This window comes from Dendronephthya gigantea, unplaced genomic scaffold (genome assembly GCF_004324835.1).
Source record: "Dendronephthya gigantea isolate DGI-Jeju-01 unplaced genomic scaffold, DenGig_1.0 000040F, whole genome shotgun sequence".
NCBI lineage: Eukaryota > Metazoa > Cnidaria > Anthozoa > Malacalcyonacea > Nephtheidae > Dendronephthya > Dendronephthya gigantea.
The window spans coordinates 402778-424474 of NW_021163050.1; the positions used below are offsets into that span (position 1 = coordinate 402778).

The 21697-nt window shown below is 35.1% G+C and overlaps 2 pseudogenes; one reads left to right on the forward strand and one right to left on the reverse strand.

Moving 5' to 3' along the window:
• The first annotated feature begins 337 nt into the window (after positions 1–337).
• Positions 338–903, forward strand: LOC114526619 (annotated as a pseudogene).
• A 10670-nt stretch (positions 904–11573) lies between these two features.
• Positions 11574–14428, reverse strand: LOC114526620 (annotated as a pseudogene).
• Between the last annotated feature and the right edge of the window lie 7269 nt (positions 14429–21697).

The window sequence follows — 21697 nt, forward strand, 5'->3', positions numbered from 1 at the left end:
TCAAATTTCACCAAAAATTTCCTCCAAAATAAAATTTTTTTGTGTTTTTTAAAAACAAACATGGCAGGCACCAGCAATGAGCAAAGATTTCCAAACGTTGAGACTTGTACTTACAATAAGGAGTTTACAAAATAATGCCAAAAATAAAAACACAACAAGCAGCACTAATTTTTGGCTAAGCATTTTTAAAGACATGGGCAAAACAAAGAGGATTTTTGGAAGAAATTGAGTTGTACGAAGTCAACGCCTTGGACATAGTACTTCAACAATTTTACGCTGAAGTGAGAAATAAAGACTGGCAAGACTACGAGTTGCAGCTATTTAATTTCTTGACCGCTATTTAAAGGAACACGGATACAAACATTCAATAATTCGGGACAGAGAATTTTTTGCATCAAAGCAGGTCCTTGAGGGTAAAGCGAGACAACTTCGTCAAGAAGGAAAAGGAAAGCGTCAAAAGAAAGCGAGAAACTTGTCCGAAGAAGAGCTACTATGGAGAGTTGACAAACTTGGCCGGAAAACTCCAGAAAGCCTAATAAGCACAATTTGGTGGATACTCACCCAATACTTTGGTTTACATGTCCGCCAGGAACACCACAGTATGAAAGTCCAAGACTTTGCTTTTGGCAAAGATGACGAAGGTCTAAATACATTGAATTCACCGAAGGGCTGACAAAAACAAGAGGTGGTGGTTTATCCAAAAAGGCTCAGGATTTCACACTAAAAATGTTTGCTGCAGGAGGAGAAAGATGTCCAGTTTCGCTTTTCAAGGAGTACTTGTCACGACGACCAGTGCAAATGAAAGAAACAGGTCCCTTTTACCTCTCCACAAAGCTGAAGCCCAAGACGAGGTTTGTTACAAAACACAACCAATGGGAATCAACCGAATCAACGAAATGTTGAAGAAAATCGTTTTAGGTTCTTCGCGAGGTTATTTGACAACATCTGAGATAGGCTTCGCAAATTCATGCCTTAGTTAGTCCATGGTGAGACAACAAAGCAAGCATCAGATGTTTAACAACTCAATATTGAGCTATTTGACTTTGTTTGACTCGATTTCTTTCAAATAAATTATGAATTGTTGCATTTTCAGCGTGAGAATTTGAGTGAAATGAGTGTTACTGTTTACAATATATTTTATAAAAATCTAATTATTGTGTGACTTGTAAATAAGCCAATTAAAATTGACCGGAAGTTGTTATCGGCGGATGTTGTCGTCATATTTTGTGTTGATCATTTCCGGTTATATCATTATCAAGTAATAGTATGGTTTCTCGTGCAAGTTGGATATAACATGCACTCGTGAGTTTTTCAAAGACTCAAAAACTCACTCCTGCATGTTATATCCAAATTGCACTCGAAACCATACTATTACCCATACAAATCTAAATGCTGCTAACGAAGCTTTTGACGTCAGACTGCCGGACCAAGCTCGTAACTGTAACACTACTCTCTGAAGCAGGTGAAGCTGCAAGATCTTTATACGACCAGTTGAACCCCATGTTTGAAAAGATGGCCATGTTAAAGCACTGACGAATGTTAAAGATCTGAATATTGAAATGAAAAAGTCATTAACTGAAAAAAAGAGAACAGGGAGAAATATTTACCGCAAATTTAAGGAAGCAGTCGAGAAAGAGTGAGAAAAGACATCTTTGATCAATTCTTTGATTTGATTTATGACAATTTATTCTTTTGTCAAAAATTACATTGCTATACTGTATGTCTTATGGAATCCATGCACTATTTTGTAACATGAGAACATTTAATACTTATATATGTGAAAATAAGAATGCATTGTCTGCACTTGATGCTTGATCACCAAGGCTGAATTTTTCTAGAATTGTCAAAAGCATTTGACACAATCACAAGATTCTGATTCAAAAACTAGAACACTACAGTGTTCGGGGAGTAGCTCAACTATGGTTTCAAGACTACTTATCAAATAGGCAGCAAATCATCAAATACCATCAAATTAGGTCAAAAGAGATGTTAATTCAGACTGGAGTCCCACAGGGATAAATTCTTGGACCTATTCTGTTTCTATTATATATAAACTAGTTTACCTAAAATGTAGTGAATGCTGCCTTTAAAAAAGTAAATTTATTAACTACATTAACAGAAAAATGTACTGTTAATTTAAACTATAAAAAATGTTTCTTTATACGAAGTACGAAGAATGTTTAATACGCTCTGTTTCATACTACAACTGGAACACAACGACTGAGAAATTTAACCAAATAAAGTTGTTTTTAATGTTGAAGTAAATAATTGCTTCAACTGTCAAGATAATCTCCATAATGGTATCGTAATTGCAACTTGAAAATTCTACTTGCACACAAAGATTTTGTTCTACATAAAGTTTGTACAATTCGTATAGTTTATCATCAAAGAGCACAAGCGACTTGGTGGGACCTTCCGATGGAAAGATGACATTTGCCAACAACCGCTGTTTACATTTATTCTTCAGTTGGGCAAGTCCACACTCGCTGCATTTCACTATCTTCTTCTCAGACACTGGTGCCAATTTTGAGTGACACTTGTTGCATGACAGGAATCGTGTTATTGACTGCACACCTTCTGCTGGACAGAAGACTTTAGCCAAGTTGTTATCAGAAGATGAAGACTGCTCATCTTCCCTCTCAATGGTATCGAATGATTCTGCTACAACAGATTGCCTGTTGAAACAGAGATAGTTTTCTCCATTAAACTGTCGTATTACGACATTGGACAAGCTGTACAAGTTTCCCGTTGTCTTATTGATATCACTTTCCCACAACACAAGTTGTGCTGACGCCGTGTTATCAGTAAATAAAGCCTCCTGTTTCCTAAGCGTTTTTCCTTTGGAAATGAGAGTCTCTTCAGGGCCTTGGAAGGTGATTCGACCAGAAACATTGACTTTACGATTCGCTGGCCGTATAAGCACTTCACTTGCTGTCATTGCTACACTCTTTTCTTGTTTAGGTGGTTTGAGTTGTTTAAAATCAAAATTGATCTCGTCGCTGACTGGTTCGGACAATCGCGAGCGTTTGTTAATGTGAATTTCATCCTGGTCATTAAAATTGTTTCTTTTTAGTTGGTACTTGGTCAACTTGATTGGTGAAGACAATTTGAACGTAGTTTTACACTGTTGGTGTTTTTCGGGTGAAAAACATACCGCTCTGTACAGCTTGTCTTCTGTTTGCAGAGACATATTAAAACAAATTATTTTGTTGACTTGTTTTTATCTCTGACAAGTTGTGGACATAACCTATTATGACACCATCTGAAAAATAACAAAGCAAAATATAATTAGGGTCAGAAGCTGTGAAAGTATTCTATAAAAACGCACTGTGGGCTGTAGCACATATTTACAAACATATCTAATAGTATGAAACAGTTATCAAACTGCGCACTTTTGTGATGGTAAAAATATGGTGTGATGTAATTAAATATACTTACTGTCATTGTTTCTTGTGTCTTTTTGTTTTGTTCATCTAAGTCAAAAGAGGCATTCTATATATTAGCGATTTTTAGAGTCAGGATCTTCCTGACAATAACTTGTGTTTGAGGAAACACACTACACATGCTAACATACCACAAAAGTAAAAGGTTTTGTTGATCAATCCTAAATTTCTGTATTTAAAAAACAAATACAAACATTACCATTCAACTCAGCCATTTTAAATTGCACAACACACTTAAAATGAGAAATAAACAAATATCAGTACCAAATACGTACTAGCATCTTGAAAACATATGTTCTCTAAGATTGTGCAGAAATAAGCTCTAAGCGCTTTTCTTCATTCAATCTATATTGAAGCATTTCTTTTTTCCTAATTTCCAATAGTCTTTGAAATGTTATTGGCTCAATCACCAGTGATGAAAGACTTCGAACCCTACTTAATGCTACATAGGTTAACCTAAGAGTTGTTTCTTTTTTCCCAATATCAACCCATGCCAAAAGTTCTCTAAATATGGCCTGATCATTTTGAGAACCATTAACTCTCACATTACGTTTAAGAATCACAACTTTTTCAAACATCATATAAGCATAGTATCCTTGTTGAGCTAAATTGTTCGACGGTTTGGAGTGGTATAATGGTTTATCACAAACTGGAGGCAATTGACCAGGATCCCCAATTAAAGTAATTGATTTGCTGCCAAACAACTGATCTTTTACACCTGTGGCTTGTCTACAACGCCTATCTATCCAACCCATTGAGGTTTGACCAAGCATTGAGTATTCATCAATGAGTATATAATCAATAGCTGACATTTTATCTTGCAACATGCGAAGACTTTGTCCTGTCAAATCTTTTTGAGGCATACAAGCAACTGGAACCTTTAAAAAGGAATGAATTGTGACACCATTGATAAGGTACGCAGGTTTTCCAGTTGTTGCCGCTACGACACATCTACTTTCCAAGAAGCTATGAATAGCATGTATGAGCTAGCTTTTCCCTGTCCCTCCAAAACCAATTATTATTAAAATAAAGGTTGTGTATATCTAATGCTTTTTGAATGCTCCACTTCGAGGGATACGAATTCTGTCACCAGGCTTCGAGGGATAAATCTCGTGTACCCTTCAGACCTTTGGAATAAGTGTTAGTATTTTCTTAGATAGGCTAATTTCTCTAAATAATATGCAGGGTTAGTGGGATCACCTTTCCCATCAGGAAACAAACATGGAAATGCCATGGTAGCTCAATGCTTGCTCAACTTTATTCTTCCTTACAACATCCTTGAATGTGTTATCTTTGCCTTTCATTGCTATAACTTTCATTGAGGTAAATTTATGCAATTGCCCAGAATAACCTCTTTGACCCCCTGGTTTGATATAAACTTTCATAATGGGAAGAGCTCTGGCAATTAACATTTCTTCTATTTGTGTTAGACCTTGTAATACTTTAGGAACACAAGAAGGAATCATAAAGTTCTCTGAAGAGAACAATTTTGGCGATTGTTTATCTAAAGAGCACCTACAGCATATATAACTGGAAGAGGATTTAGGTTTTGCTTTTAATGGCCATGCTTCTTGACAAATACTACACTGATAAACCATGAAATTTATTGATTTGTGAAACTTAATAATATTTGTACCAGCATTTTTAAAAACATCGCTTAAGTTATTACTTGATTTACAAATCTTTGTTTTTTTGAGTTGCTTCTGTAATATTGGTCTTTCTGCACTAGACGTGCATGCAGAATCAACTGCCCTATCAAGCTTACTGGTAACAAAACTTGTGTCACCATTTTCCAAAATGTCGGTATGGCAAAAATTTTCTACAGACTGTTTGGATTCAATTACCTGTTCCACATGCATGTCTGATTTGAGAACTTTAGTGACTTTAAGTTTTTTCTTAATTGAGATATTTTCCTCTGAATCACTGTCTTGTTGCCCTATTTTCCTTTTAGATGTACTGAAACAATTACTTGGTGCAAGTTTTGTTTCTGGAAGGACATCAAGAACAACATCATAATGTATACCATTACTGTGGCAAATGTAAATTGCATCATGATTTGTTGGGCAACAGCCCCCTACCATTGATTTAGAAAATTTGAGCCACTTATACAAATTACTAATTTGTGTATAAACATAGACATCTGTGTCTAGCAATGATGCTGCTGTTAAAAGTTCAACATCTGTAGTGGTTGTAATGAACTTTCTATTTCTCTCATGTGTTGAACTATTTTTTGTCTGATTTGTTTGTGATAAACTTGTCGTCCTGTTATAGCATATGACAAAGAACGAAACAGACAATTACCATCACCTACTATATTTTTAACAGAAGCAGGTGAACATAAAGCCTTTTCAGAAGTAAATTTGAGTTTAACAACAAGTGGTAAACCAAGTAGCAAGCACATGAACTTTTGAGAACTTTCATTAATGGGCCTGACATTAGTGAAATGTTTATGGCTTTCTGATTGCAACCTCCCCAGTATTATTTTGAAATGAAAGCTCTGGTAGAAAAATACTTCCACTACCAAAATAATTTATTTTGTTGTTTTCACTTGAATTGTGTTCGCTTGAATCACTAACATCAAGAACAATGTCATAATGTATACCATTACTGTGGTGAATGTAAATTGAAGAGTACTTGTTGGGCAAGAGCCCCCTGCCATTGATTTACAAAACTTGTGCCACTTATACAAATTACTAACTTGTGTGTAAACATAAATGTCTGTGTCTAGCAATGATGCCGCTGTTAAAATTTCAACATCTGTTCCCCAAACACCTTCATTCACCATTTGAGTTTGAGCTAAATACATATCTACACTCATATTTATATGTGGTCGTATATATGGTTCTATTTCTCTCATGTGATTAACTATTTTTTGCCTGATTTGCCTGTAATAAACTTGCCGTCCTGTTATAGCATATGATAATGCATGAAATAGACAATTACCCATCACCTACAATATTGTATAGTTTATAAGGATATTCAAGTATCTTTGATTCCTGAAATTATTTATGTTTTGTAACCAATGGTAAATCAAGCAGGCAACAAATGAAATTTTGATGTTCCTCACCAAGAGGTGTGAAGTGAAAACCGTTTCTCAATTCGCTGGAGACAATCACAGACATTGCAAGCATTTAAGAGGTCATCTGACTTCAAATTGACAAATACCAAAACAATAAAAACACAGGTGAATCAATATCAAATGAGTAGTTGTTAAAAACACTACACAAACTCGAGGCGTGAGTACACACCAACTACACAAACTCGAGGCGGGGTGAGTGCACACCAGCAAATACACCAGAAACGAGGCGTGAATCGAGGCGTAAGAAACACGCCAGAGGCAAAGCAATTTTTTAATATACCATCTAGTATGCAAATCGGAGATGTGTTATTGCATGAACGACTATCAAGAAGACTAAGAAAGTATTAAAATACAATACAAAATACAGTATCGAAGCGTATTAACTATTATAAAGAAACACAGCAAAATAGCGTATATAGCAAATAAGAAGTATCGAGTTCGAGTATGCCGTACGCAAATATAAAAAATTAAAATAAGACCTAAAATTCAGTAAAATAGTGATGCTGTGCCGTGTGCCAATCAAATATTCTAACAAAATGTTAAAGCATAAAATTGAGTTCCTAACCTTGTTTGGCGACTTGTCCACTCCGAGCCTTAATAGACAGACACCAGGAAAAAGGAGCACGATAGAATACAATCTGAAATACAGTAAAATTGAAAAGATACCATGTTGTATGCGAATCAAATATGCTAATACAACTACTATGTAAATTTTAATTTGCAAATAATAGAATATTTAACTATGCAAATTTTAATTTGCAAATAACAGAATATTTAAGCATCAAAATTTAGTTCCAAACCTTCGTCTACTTGTCCACTTTGAGCGTTTGACCACCAGGAAGAGAGAACACGTGTTTGATTAAGTTCGGTTATATAGCCGCGCGTTGCATGTTGGTAAGATTCTTTTTAACCAACATGCTTTGCGGCTCAGGCAAGATTGAGATCTTGAGTAGCTGTACGAAATTAGTGTGCTGCCTTGCTCGCTCGCTTAATGCTCGCTTGCTGCGGCAGCAATGATATGATATTAAAAATTGTAGTAAATTAGTTTCATTTGCATTATTTGCAGACAATACTTATATATTTTATAGTAATAATTTGTCTTAGAACAATTGGTGAGACCATGCAAACAGAAATGAATAATGTAACTGAATGGCTAAATGTTAATGAATTAATCCTAAGTATCGCTAAAACAAAATTTATTATATTCAGACCTTCAAATAAAAAACCCAAGCATGAAGTTAAAATTACCATAAATAATATACATACTGAGTATTATCATTGATGAATGTCTGACGTGGAATGAACATATTGAAAAGGTATAAAAAAAAATCATTAGAGCCTCCGCTATAATTGCAAAAATCCGACATTTTGTCAACAAAAATTCAATTAAGTTAATTTACTATGCTTTAGTCCATCCATATCTTATTTACGGTAACTTGATTTGGGGTAACACCTACAAAACCAGGTATTTAAAAAATGAATATTCAAAAAAAATTGTACGATTAATGACATTTAAATTGTACCTGGAACATTCTGAGCCGATTTTCAAAGAATTAAGCATCTTAGATGTCTTTAAATTAAATGATTATTTAACTGCTATGTTTATGTTTCAATATCATCATCTTAAAAATCTACCTGAAGAATTTGATCATTTCTTTGTGACCAGTAATCAAATTCATTAACATAATACGAGAAACTCATCAAAGATTCATAAGCGGTATAAAAGAACAAATTATGTAAAACATACTCTCTCAAATAACGGAGCTGATGGGTGGAATTCACTAGAATTAAAAATTGAAAACAAACTCTCATAGCGTTTTTAAAAACATATTAAACAACATTTTTTGCTAAATACAGCATAATGGTTCTGAAAACATTCTACTTGTATATTATCTAGGAACAGTAGCATAAATGTATTGTGGTATTCTATCTTCTATTGGTATTATAATTAATTTTTACTTTATCGTTCTTCTTTCGCTGCAAACTTCTTTTGCTGATTTGACTGTACATATATGATTAATAGAATTGAACTTTAACTAGGGGCCTAAATTGAAAAGCCTGTCAAGGTTTCTAGTAGGTCTCTAGCCCAAGTTATTATAGAAAACTTGTAAACAGGTATAGACGAAACTGTACATAGGGGAAATAAAAAAAAACATTAGGGCACATTGCTAACACAAGGAATTTGTTTCCTGAAATGTTTAGGGTCTTCAGTTCCTTTTTAACTAAATTAATGGGGTTTTTTTAAATCATCTTCATGTCGAACAATCCATGCAATAGTTCATTAAGATTTGTCCCATATTTCACAGCATCTGCTTTAAACGTCACTGACTGTTGAGAGGAAGCTTTTGTCCCACATAGAGTTCAAGGAACCTTGAATTTTACAATTCTTTGCAATTACAAGTTTTTTCAGTTCATTTGAAGTTCCGAGAACATATGTTTTTATAACCATCTGTATAATTAATCATGTCGTGACAATTTACATTTTTTATCCGACAGTTATTTGATATATATTCTTTTAGTACTGTGAAACAAAATTTCCTCATCACTTAATTGCACATCTTGATCAGATCAGATTTTTGTATTATCCAATATCATAACTTCTGTCCACATATACTCTGTGACTTATGTTATCTGCTGCCACCATATACGGTGAAGATCATATCATCCAAAATTGTGTTACACCAGTCGTTTGAAGCAGACGCTGTGCATGGTCGTTGTTTTGAATATTAATTCTTTTGTCTACAATAGAAGGAACAAAAAAGTTAACCAATCATACAAGCATAAATTAAAACAAATTTTACTATGGCTACGAAAATATAAGCATGCTATAGTTACTTGCAGTTTTTAAAATGCGAAAAGATTCGTTATGAACACTCTATTGCAAACTAAATGGATACACGGCAATACAAGTTAAGGTATTAACAAAAACACAAGGTTTACGTAAGATAAAATCAATGAATTCTGCGTTATATTAAAACAGATGGGTGTAATGTCATATTACTTGAATGGAAATATTCTTCCTGTAAGGGAGTTACGAGCCGATTTTCATGCATCGTTTACTTGCAGCAAGAACTGCACTACAGCAATAGTTGTAGGAAATCATGATTTACCTCTATTCATTTGTCGGACGACCAAATGGCATGTGAAGTTATCGTTCATAACGAAGTTTGAAATGTAATTGAATTGTAGGCATTTCTGTAAATAAAAAAATAATTAATAAGATAAAGAAGAATAAAAGATGGAAAAGAGTGAGGGAGGACAAGAAAAAAAGAAAACTGTATTTCATACATGTTGTATTTATTAGTAATATTTTTAGCAAACTATTTTAGAATGTTCGCAGTTAATGTTGGGGGTGTTTTTCAGGTAATGAAGATTAAACCTCTTTTATTACTCTAGCCATGTTTTTCTGTGGCTACATACTTGCTACTTTAACAGAAGCCCATATTGCTTTATGATTACTGAAGTAGGTATCTAGAATTCCAGCATGGATTTCTTCCTCCATCATATTTGTAAACAAATGATCAATTAATGTTCTATTATCGGTCGTAAAACTTGATATTAGTTGTCCTTAGTTACTTTCTATGATCATGAGATTATCGCTTGCATTCCATCATCCAATTTATGTTAAAGTCTCCCATGACTATGTTTTGTGAAGAGGAACTTTCCTCTAGAATCGTACAAAGTGCAGTTGGTAGGCGTGACTTGGCAATTTTATGTGAACAATATAACGCAAATATAGTGAGATGTGGACGATCTTCAGTTTTAATTATAGTAAACTCAATCCATTTAATATTCCGAGCATATGGATATCCATATATCCATCATATAAACAGCTGTACCACCATAAGGACGTCCAGTACCAGAATAGTACCTCAATACTGTACATTTCATCAGGATCTAAAGCACTAAATCTTGTTTCAGTAAATATAAGAATGTCAGTACAGAAGAAATTAATGTCTTTTTGAAGACTTTCTCAAAGACTTAGAACTTTTATTAATCTAAAAACGCAATTCTCTTTGTTAAAATTAGACTGCTTTGGCGTAAATGAAATAACCCTTAAGATTTTGTCATTATACCTATGAAAGGTCAGAGCAGCAACTTATGGTTGTTGACATCCAGGGAGTAGACTATAACCTTTTCGACCCAGAAGTTGCCAGTTCAACTCTTATTGATGACCAAGACAAGACAATATTTTTCTGCTGTGGAAACCTTTCCACAGATGCCATTGAAAAGTTCAAGGCAGAACATGTTTGCAACAAATTCTGCCATATGCTTAAGCTGAAAGAAATGTAAATGAATACATACAGTAGAAGAAGCAAAACAATGACATGATAATCATACATGTAAGTTTAGGTCTGCAATTACCGTATGCTCCCTATTTACCCCTCCAACTTGTAGCCTAGGCTCTTTGAAATAAAGAAAATTATTACTGTATGACACCCCCTGTTTTGATTAATTCACTAACAATTAAGAAGTGACATTGTGACATACATTCCACAGTATGAAACAATCAGTAGTCAATATAAACTTGTGTACCACTAAAATACTTTCTCAACTAAGTCCCATCCTAAAACCTCAATCATGACAAATATGTAAGCCCTAGGAAGGATTGATAGAGAGTATACTGAGTGATGTTTTTTCCTGAAATATTAATGTCTGGTTTGAACCTTTCCATTAAATTTTAAAGTTTACATGATAATTAGTGTATATGTGTTAAATATACACTAAGTGTCAATTTTGTGTTCAATAGTTGCAACCAACTAAATTCATAACAAAATGGGTAGTACCAAATGTTTGATAATTTGAAGAAACTACACTGTTCTGATTGAATTTGAGTGCACATTATTTTTAAACTTTCATGTAGTTGCACAATCTTGTCATGAAACAGTTTCAGTGCTATGAAAACTCCAGCAACCATTATCCACAAGTTGACAAATTATAAATATTGTGTTACAGTTCAAAATTATTCAATGTTTGCAATCTTTTTTCACTTGATTTTGTTTACGTTTAGTTTGAGTACAAATAAAGAATGTCAGTAAAATTATTTTGTCTTAAAAAACATCTTCATCAACATGTGCCTTTAAGTAAAGGTAAGCATCCTTGGCATCACCTGGTTCAATTTCGTCCATTCTCGGCAAATGCTTCTCACATTCATTACGAACTGCTGGCCTCGAGTAATCATCATTGTCTTCTAAAACATTTGATAGCTCAGCAACCTCAAGCAGTTGTTCTTCAGTTATATCAATACCACACTGGTCTCCACCATACTTCTCTGGGAAATGGGATATGTATATGTGCTCTGGAACTCCTGCTGGCAGCTCTTTCTTTTTGTTTACATGTTCTGTGGTTGTTCCAAACACACTCTCGAAAAACATCTAGTTCCCTTTGAACCACTGGGATGTACACATAGGCTAATAGGTCTCTAAAAATTTAATGAATCAAATAAGGTCTGCTACTCTGTTGTCAACTTGAGCCTCTCAAAGAAAAAAGTACAAGTAGGAGGCAGCTGTATCTAGACATGCACAAGTGTTTTTTCTTAAGACTGCAAAATAGCATGACTCTGAAGGACAAGCATGCTATTTTCAATAAAACCTGGTGATGGTGCTGATGATAAACCTTATTTAACCACACTAACATTGTCAGCTACATGTATAGCTGGTTTCCATAATGGGCATGTACAGGTAACAACATAACAAGTGCATGTTTTTCCACATAACATAACAAGTGCAAGTGAGTGAAGAGTGCAATTACATTTACAATTGCACTCTAACTAGTCATTCAGTATCAATGAATTTTTGCGTCTACACTATATATTGTTCACATTGCCAACACTGAGAATGCATGAAATTGTCATACCGGTCACTTTGATCACTGGAGTCATAATCTCCATTTTCAACTAAGGACTTCAGTTGCTCTTTAAAAAACCTCTCCAGTCGTTCAAGAAGCTCCCTCCACCATCTTTCGATTTTATTTTGGGTGGAAGGTCCATAGAGTATGGCATCTAGTGGATTATTGGAATCACCATTTTTTTCTCTCAAAAAACAATGAATTGTGGCCATGACATCCGTTTCAGTCCCTCTGTCCACCCTCAATGTTTTAATAAAAAATAATACAGCAGTAATGTAAATTCAAGCTACCTGTAGTCAGATATAAAATGAAGTCAGATATAAAATGAATAATGTGATAAAATGAAATTCAAAAGGTCAATCCCCTAGATTTAAATAAGTATTCAAAGTAGAACCTTCTAATGACCAAGGGATTATTGTTAGTTTGTCCACACTCTAGGGAAATTCATTCTATCACTGTATGTATCGAGACTACCATACAGCTCAGGGGAAACATGGACTTCTGGTAACCACAAAGTTTATTGTGTCCATTCAGAGACATAGTGCTGTTTGATCCCTATTGTTTTGTATTAATAAAATAAGAAAATTTACAAACATTTCAAGTATTTTTATTTTTAATTTAATAACCAAAAACATAAATGTTGGATTAAGTCATTATTATATTCTAGTATCACAAATTAAAGTTTACAGCAGAAATATATATCAATATCTATGCCATACCAATGCATGCCCTGCTGAAGGTTCTGGATATCCAATGAGGAGTTTTTTTTTTAACTTGAATTTTCCACTGTAAATTTGCCTGATAGGTAACTTAGCAAATTTTTTAAACAAATGGGAATTCCAAGAAAAAACATGAATATCCAAGGGGATATAAAAATTATTCAAAAGCCGAAAAGCGACTAGTGAAGGTATCCCAAGAGGGAGGGCACAACTATTTTCACTCAAGATGAGGTTTAAAAATTTAGTCAATATAAAATGGAATGTAAGATAAAGGACATTGGCAATAAAAATTAAGTTTGTCTTATTTGGGAGAAATCATTCAATGATTGCAAGAACGTTTTACAGTATTCATGTACCTGCTTTGAAAACAGCAGTAATCATGATGCTTCCACCATCTTGGATTATGCATATCATTCAACAGATATGCATGATGTTGCAACCGTAAAGTAAAGTTAAAGTCATATTTAAGGTCAAGTTATATTTTCTTTTAATTTTTTTCTTGTTATTTTAATGATCAATCCATTGTTTTTCTTCTTGTTTGTGTATTGATATCAAGCCATTTGAATGCTATCGTGGCTATATGTTAGAAGTGTTGTAATTCTTTCCCTGGTTATGATGTCATTTAATTAGATTTCATTATAAAACAAGCTAAGATGGCAGACATCAATACATTTAAATTGATTTAAATACCCTATAACTTTGCAACTTGTTGAAATGAAATAAAGCCAATCGCTTATTTTCTCATGCTCTTTCAAATATAGGACCACAATTTTTTATTGCCAATGTCCTTTAATAACCCCAGTTACTTTTGGAATGTCTTAATTAGATAACATATTATGAAAATCTCTACTGTGTTGAGCGTGGTTTTTAATACTCCAGCGAAAGCATCATAGAATATCTCAAAAAATTATTACTAACTCCACTCACAAACACTTTCTCTCTATGTGGTCGTTTTGGCTTTCCACTACCACCTTGGGATTTCAGCCCTTCTGGGTCTGCTTCTCCCATGACAGCGTATACTAAATCGCAAGGAACATTCAGTCCATGCACCTCTATACTTTCTGCTGCATAGCTCGATAACCTAGGAGAACACCAGGACCGTCCAACTCCTTAACAGCTCTTTTGATGTCTTCCAATTTATTGTCATAGTCTGTGTATTTAATACCGAAATGTTGGAGTCTACGACTTAAACTGCGAATGCTCCATGCATACATTGGATAATCTGCAATCATAAAATCCATTATTTCTTTTCTTCTTAAATTCTGCTGTACATACCTTGCAAGGTCTTGTCTCATTTCTTCGTCATTTTCCCAATTGGAGTTTCTTATCCTTTCCGCCATTTTATTTAGAAAATCTATATAATACTTCATGTAACACACTATATTTTCGGGATGCTATGGCACTCGTAGGCCATAACTCAGTTCAGTTTTGGAAAACTAAACTGAAACAAAATTGCAACTAAACCAAACTGAAACAAAACAAATCAAAACTCAAACTTTTTTTAGGAAAATAAAACTTATTCTGTTTATAAGTTAGGATTAAATTGAGAAAAATCAATAAATAAGGTGGAAAAAAAAGAAATTATTTTCAAGACTGTTCGTTTAAAACTGTTATGGCACTCGTCGGCCACCATACAAATCCCATACAGGATTTCAATATTAACGTCTATGGGCGTAACTTAGGTCTCAAGATTGGGGGTGAGCTGTGAGCCAAATGATGTGTACCTCTGTTGGATTAATCCTTTCCTATAGTTTTCTTTGTGTTCTAGCAGTCGAAGTACGCCTGATCATGAAGAAAACAAATCGCCTTCACTCTTCAGTCGAAATGAAATAATTGATTTTGTCATGGTATATCCGGTTGAGACAACAAAGAAACAAGTCATTTCGTAATTAGATTATTGGTGTGCTGCAAAAAGGAATCCAATTCTGATCAAACAATTCAACAAATCTGTTGACTCTTGTTACAAAAAAGACAGGCAAATCAACTGATAAACTCTTGCCATTACTGTGACTTTGCAACAAAATAAAATGAATATTTGGATAAATTCGAATATTGCGCTATCATGTTGAAAAGAAACATGTAAGTACATAAAATAAAATAAAAAATTTAGTGGCTAAAGGTGAAAATCATTATTTTAATCTTTAAAAAGCACAAGTATCGCTTGGGGTGATTCATAAAGCGCAAGAAGTATTGCTTGGGATGATTGAATGCTTTTCAGCCAGACTTGAGCAATTTTACAACATCGTTTTTTTTTCTCACGATTTATGTTATCATTTCTGATCCACAGCCGGACGTTGAATGTTTTTTACAATAATTTAAAAATCAGGGCAACACGAACACAAGTCCACTGTTTGTTTATTTATTAAAATGTATTTTCTGCTTAAGTTTGGTTTTTTTTTAATTCTTGTGAAAGACATTCAACGTCCAGCTGTAGATATGAGTGTGAGAAAAAAATCGTGCAAAAAAAATGGATGCACAGCAACAAGGTATTTCCATTTTTTTAACAATGCCACTACCATATTCTATTTGGGAAAACGGCTAGCTCTATTCATGTCCAATTTGCTTATTTAGCAAAGCAAGCTAAATAGGTTTGAAATAAATGCTTGCAAGACTTGAAATTTGATTTGGGTTATGATTTTATAGATTATGGGTTTATCGTCGATTGTCGGTGACTTACAGGCGATCCTCTATAGGCAATTCGTGACAAACATACATTTGGAGCATGTATATTGGCATATATTCGTCTAAAACATGCCGTTGAACAAACGGAACCAGCACTACAAAATGAACGCTATATATAAACATGCCATCCCACCTAGGAGAGTTTCCTGGCTAAGCGGGATGAAAACGTCCCGTTCTAAAACAATGCGTTCGGCATGTATATTTGTTTGCTTCTACTCAATAACAAAAGGTCGTAGGCCATTGGGAATTATTGAGCATTGTGGTTTTTTTATACATGCTGTACATAATGCACAATATTTTAATTTGTCAGGGAAAAACCTTGTGCTGTTAATGGGTTAAGTGTAATAATGTTTAACCCCGGTCAACTTTAGAAAAGAAAAAACTCTGAACTATAAAGCCATAACTGATGAGGCAAAAAAATTGTTTCTATATACAACTTACCAGCAACATTTGGTACACCAAAATGTTTCATTTTTTCTGCAGGAAGGGGCAAGTCATCACTTGACGAGTTTGTGAAATATGTGTGGACTTTGTCCCTGATTTTTGAAGGAGCTATGTTTTTTAATAGTAGGTGGGTCTTTGCAACATTCCTGACATATTCTTTTTTGTTCAATTTGGTTAACAAAAACATCTTTAAGAGCCTTTTCTTCATCATATAACCACCTGTGCCTATGAAAAATGGCATCGCCAGATACACAGGTCTGTTTATTAGATGGTTCCTCATATTTCTCTTTTTCATTTACACTGCCCACTTTTTCCGTCTCTGTCACATCACGCATAATGCGCGACAGTTCTTTTGAGGTTTTGACAGCAGACTTTCCTTTATTGCTTAGCAAATAGTACTTGGTTGCTGTAGCCTTGTTGTGCACCATAAGATCAGCTAGATCACCCACATCTCTTCGTTTGATTCATAAACGGCAGAAACTGCAGCCTTTCTGAAAGAAGTTGCACCACCCATGGAAGCTTCCTTCCCGAACACCTTGCCCCAACAAGGTCTAATTTGAGCACCGATTTGTGAAGAATCTAGTGCCGTTTCTGTATAACTTAAAAAAACAGTGGATTGGGATGAACAAAGGGCTTCTGGCAGGACATTTCTGAATCGTTCAATGAAAATTTCAACATATCCAGCAAGCAAAAATGACAAGACAATGTGCGCTGGCCCGTGTGTAGTAAATGTTTTGTGTTTCTTAACACGTACTACAATGCAATCATCTTCTTTTGTTGCATTATTAAATTCCTTCAGAGTCATGCTGGCAATGGCGCCAGATCTACTGCCATTGTTGATGCAGATTTGCGTCATTAGGTAATCCCGCACAATGGTGTACTCTGCGTCTTGGACAACATTGAAATCTCTGGGTGCATCTGAAATTCACCTAATATTTTCACTGCCTTTCGTGCAATTTCAGAAGTGTCAAACTGTTTAATTTGTTCAGGTGTTTTTAATGAGTTAATGTCCTCCTGCCGCTTTTCCCAGAAACAATCCTGGGACATCTTCTGAGAAGACTTGGACAACATCTTTACTTGCTCAGAGAGGCTGACCAGTTGGGCCTTACTGATATCCAGCTCTTTAAACTTGTGCTGAAATTCTGCACAGAGAGGTATACATAAAAATTATTGAGGGACCCAAGATAGGTCTTCATTGTGCCAGGTTTCCTTTCCTTCTCGAATTTGGTTAGCCAGTTGTCTCCCAACACCACTTTATCTAACAGGCTTGACATTGACGGAGCAGCTGGGGCAATATAACTTGAGATTATCTCTAGTTGTTGCATACTTTGTTGTGCAGCTTTCTCATCCTTTCTTCCACCATCTGCACCAGATAGCCAAAATCCTTGAAATTGCTTAGCAGCATGACCTTGTCATCAACATTCGATAAAACATTAGCAGTACCAATGTCACCATCATCACCACCTTCACCACCAACAGAATGTCCAACATTCTCAGAACCACTCTACATTGTCTTCATGACCACCCTTATCACCACTTACTACACTACGAAACTCATCAACACTAGAACCTTTACCACCAACAGAATGCTCAACATTCTCAGAACCACTCTTTTCATTGTCTTCATGACCACCGTTATAACCACTTTCTCCACTATGAAACTCATCAACACCAGTTTCCACACCATCAAACCCCTCATGATCAACATTGTCTCCACCATCAAAGTCACATTGACCACGGTCGCCACCACCACATTTACCCTCATCATAACTCCTACCTTTAACATCTTTACTACCTTTACCACCATGAACAATAATATCACTACGGAACCTATCATATTTGGCCGAATCTTCGCTGTCGTAAATTGTTTTATAAACTTTATTTGAGCATGCCTTCTTCATTTTCCACAGATCTGCAGACTGGTACTCATCGCTGCTGCTAACTAAGGATCCATCAGAGGAAGTCATTTCACAATCAACCACTGGAGGTTCGTACTTTATTGTCTTCTTCACCAACTTCACAAATTGACTACTTTCTCGTTTAATTTTGTGTGTTTGTGCAAGATGGTTATGGATCCTTTTTAGAATGGATCCACATGAGCTAATTGGGCACACTTTTCTTGCATGCTTTCTCTTCTTTACACCTGCTGATGTACATTTTGGGTTCCGCAACTCAAATGTTCCTAGCACAGCAGCACAGTCTTTCTAATTCCATTCATGGACCTGCCTCATGTGCCTTGGAATGTGAACCACACTTGCTTTGCAGGAAAGAAATGGACACTTCTTCCAGTGTCTTGAGTATTTCCAATATCCACACCACTTGCTTTCCGATCACGAACTAGATTCTCCACCATTTCAGTCACACAACTAAAAGGATACATTCAGTGTTAAAACACATATAAATTAATACTGAGTATTAATACTGAAATACGACCAATAAACTGCTGCTAGTTTTTTATGATTACAACTATCTAAATTTGTTAAGTAAAACAACAACGAGCCAACTTAAACAGCTGAGGTTTCGTCATACACATATGAAATCTTGGCAACCTATACACCAGGTATAGACAAGCACTTTGATGGGTGCTACCCAATATTACCCTCAGTATACTTACAATTTGCCCCTGTATACAAGAAACAATAGAACCTATACATAGGCCATCATATTAAAACATAGTGAATTCACGAAATCAGTGCAGTCAGTGCAATCAGTGCAAAATTAAACAATTTCACTGGTGATTTCAGAGATAATATCAGTACATTATACTATGGTATCAAACACTGCATTGTATTATACCAGTACATTATACTATGCTATCAAACACTGCATTATATTATACTATGGTATCAAACACGGCATTAATTTATATCAACACATATTATGCCATCAAACACTGCATTATATTATGCCAGTACATTATATTATGGTATCAAACACTGCATTGCATTATACCAGTACATTATACTATGCCACCAAACACTGCATTATATTATACTATGGCATCAAACACTGCATTAATTTATATCAACACATATTATGCCATCAAACACTGCATTATATTATGCCAGTACATTATACTATGCTATCAAACACTGCATTATTTTATATCAACGCACATTATGTCATCACACACTGCAATATATTATACCAGTACATTATACTATGCTATGAGCTATAAAACACTGCATTATTTTATATCAACACATATATTATGCAATCACACACTGCATTATATTATACCAGTACATTATACTATGCTATCAAACACTGCATTATTTTAAACTTACTAGAATTTTCTATTAAACACCAAAATATTCTACATATCATTCTATTAAACACCATTATTTCACACTAACAAATTATATTATGCTAACTGATGTATCACATAATGTTATATAAATATTTCGATGCTAATGCAGCGTTTCCACATTGCAGGAAATTTCCTATTTGCAGGAATTTTTACTGCAAAAAGGAAAAATTCAGGATAAAGAAAATTTGCAGGAAATCTACAAAATTTCAGGAAATTTTGGGAATTTTAGGACTATACTCCTACTTTGTTTTAGGCCACTGAATTTGTAATACAGGACTACAGGAATTTGAAAAATTTAAATCTTAATATGCTAAATGCATAAAAACGCCTATTGTTTTTGCTAGCAAGGGTCTTCTGTCAACACATTACCAAATATGGTATGTTGAAGCCCGCCCTAGGCGTGACTACTCGATTTCAAAATAATTATACCTATACTCCTCTATTTCTAGTTTTTACTTTTAGGTCATACCAGATGGTTATCTATGAAATTATGTGTTAAGCGAAATTCTGGAGCAATATGCAGCTTTGAAGCTGTACTTCACAAATGTTGTGTTCGATGATCCTACCCACACAAATGATTCGATCCTGGCTAGTTTAAACAACAAATTCAACAAAGTTTACTTGGAGTTTTTGGACTATAACTTGGGTAGGATGGTGTCATTTAATGTTCTCTTTCAGAGTGAAATGCTGCTGTTGCACCAGCTGAAGGAAGAAATTGAGAAATTATTCAAGTCTATTTGTTTTGACTTCATGGAAGTGGCTTATGTGAGAAACACTGATGCGTTCAAGATTGATCCCTCCCGAAGTGATAAGCAAGTTCCCCTAACCAACGTGTATCTTGGTACCATACCTTGCAAGCCATCAAAGAAGAATGTGGAAGTGATGACCCTGGCATTCCTATTATCTACACTCAGTGTAGAGATTTTTTAATAGAAGTAGTAAAACAAATACAAGAAAGGTTTGGTGACTGCAAGAAACTGGGTGTTGTCTCTCCCCTCAAGTGGGATACAACCTGCAAATTCCATCGCTGAGTGAATTGTATGTGTCAATGCCTTTTCTTGCTGATGTTGCTGATTTGCAATCTGTCAATGAAGAATAGAGAGGCCACTCACTCCATCCTGATTTGAATGAAAATCTTAGTCTTGAAGAATACTGGAGATTTCTATTTCGGGAGAAGACAAGTTTAGGAGAACAGGCCAAGCCAGGCCTGGTTAAGGTTGTTAAAGTGCTCCTTTCCCTACCATACTCCAATGCAGCCATTGAACGGGTATTCAGTCAACTCAAGCTAATCAAGACTGATCACAGGTGCAATCTGAAGCAGGAAAGCTTGCTTGCTTTGCTGATGTCCAGGATGGCACTCTTAAAGTCAAGTTCGCCAGAAGAAAACAGCAAGGAGACTCTGCAACTTGATACCAAGATCATGCTTGGTCTTCACCATGCTATGAAGGCTAATGCTGATGATGAAGAAGTAGCCAAACTGAGAAAAACTTATGACCGGCACAGTCTTTCTGGATTTCAAGAAAGCTTTTGACAGTGTCTATCACTCCTTGTTTGGAGAAATTGTATAAGTTAGGGATAGTGGATCGAGAGCATAAGTGGTTTGAGAATTACCTTTATGGTAGGAAGCAAGTCGTTGGCTATCAAGGAGTTATGTCTGATCCAGAGTCCCTTGATGTGGGAGCTCCCAAGGTTCAATCCTTGGGCCACTTTTGTTTGTTCTGCATGTAAACGATTTACCCAATGCCACACGGCAATGCAGTGTGTTGATGTATGCTGATGATACGGTTCTGTTTTTCTCGGGGAAGGATGTGTCTACTATTGAGAACAAGCTTAATAATACTCTTATTTCACTTGGAACTTGGCTCCGAAATAACAGATTGTTCCTGAACACCGTTAAGACGGAAAGTATGGTAATTGGAACACAGGCTAAAGTATCTAAAGTCAATGATTTTAGTATCATGTGGAATGGAATTTTTTTTAAACGAGTGTACCAATTTAAGTATCTGGGAATCACATTTGATGAACATTTGTCATGGCATAAGCATATTAGTGAGCTAGTTTTAAAGGCTAGTAAAAAATTGGGGATGCTGAGACGTATGAGAGGAAATTTAACAGTGTATACTGCCAATGTTGTGTATGTATCTTTTATCCGTCCTATCATGGAGCATTGTGA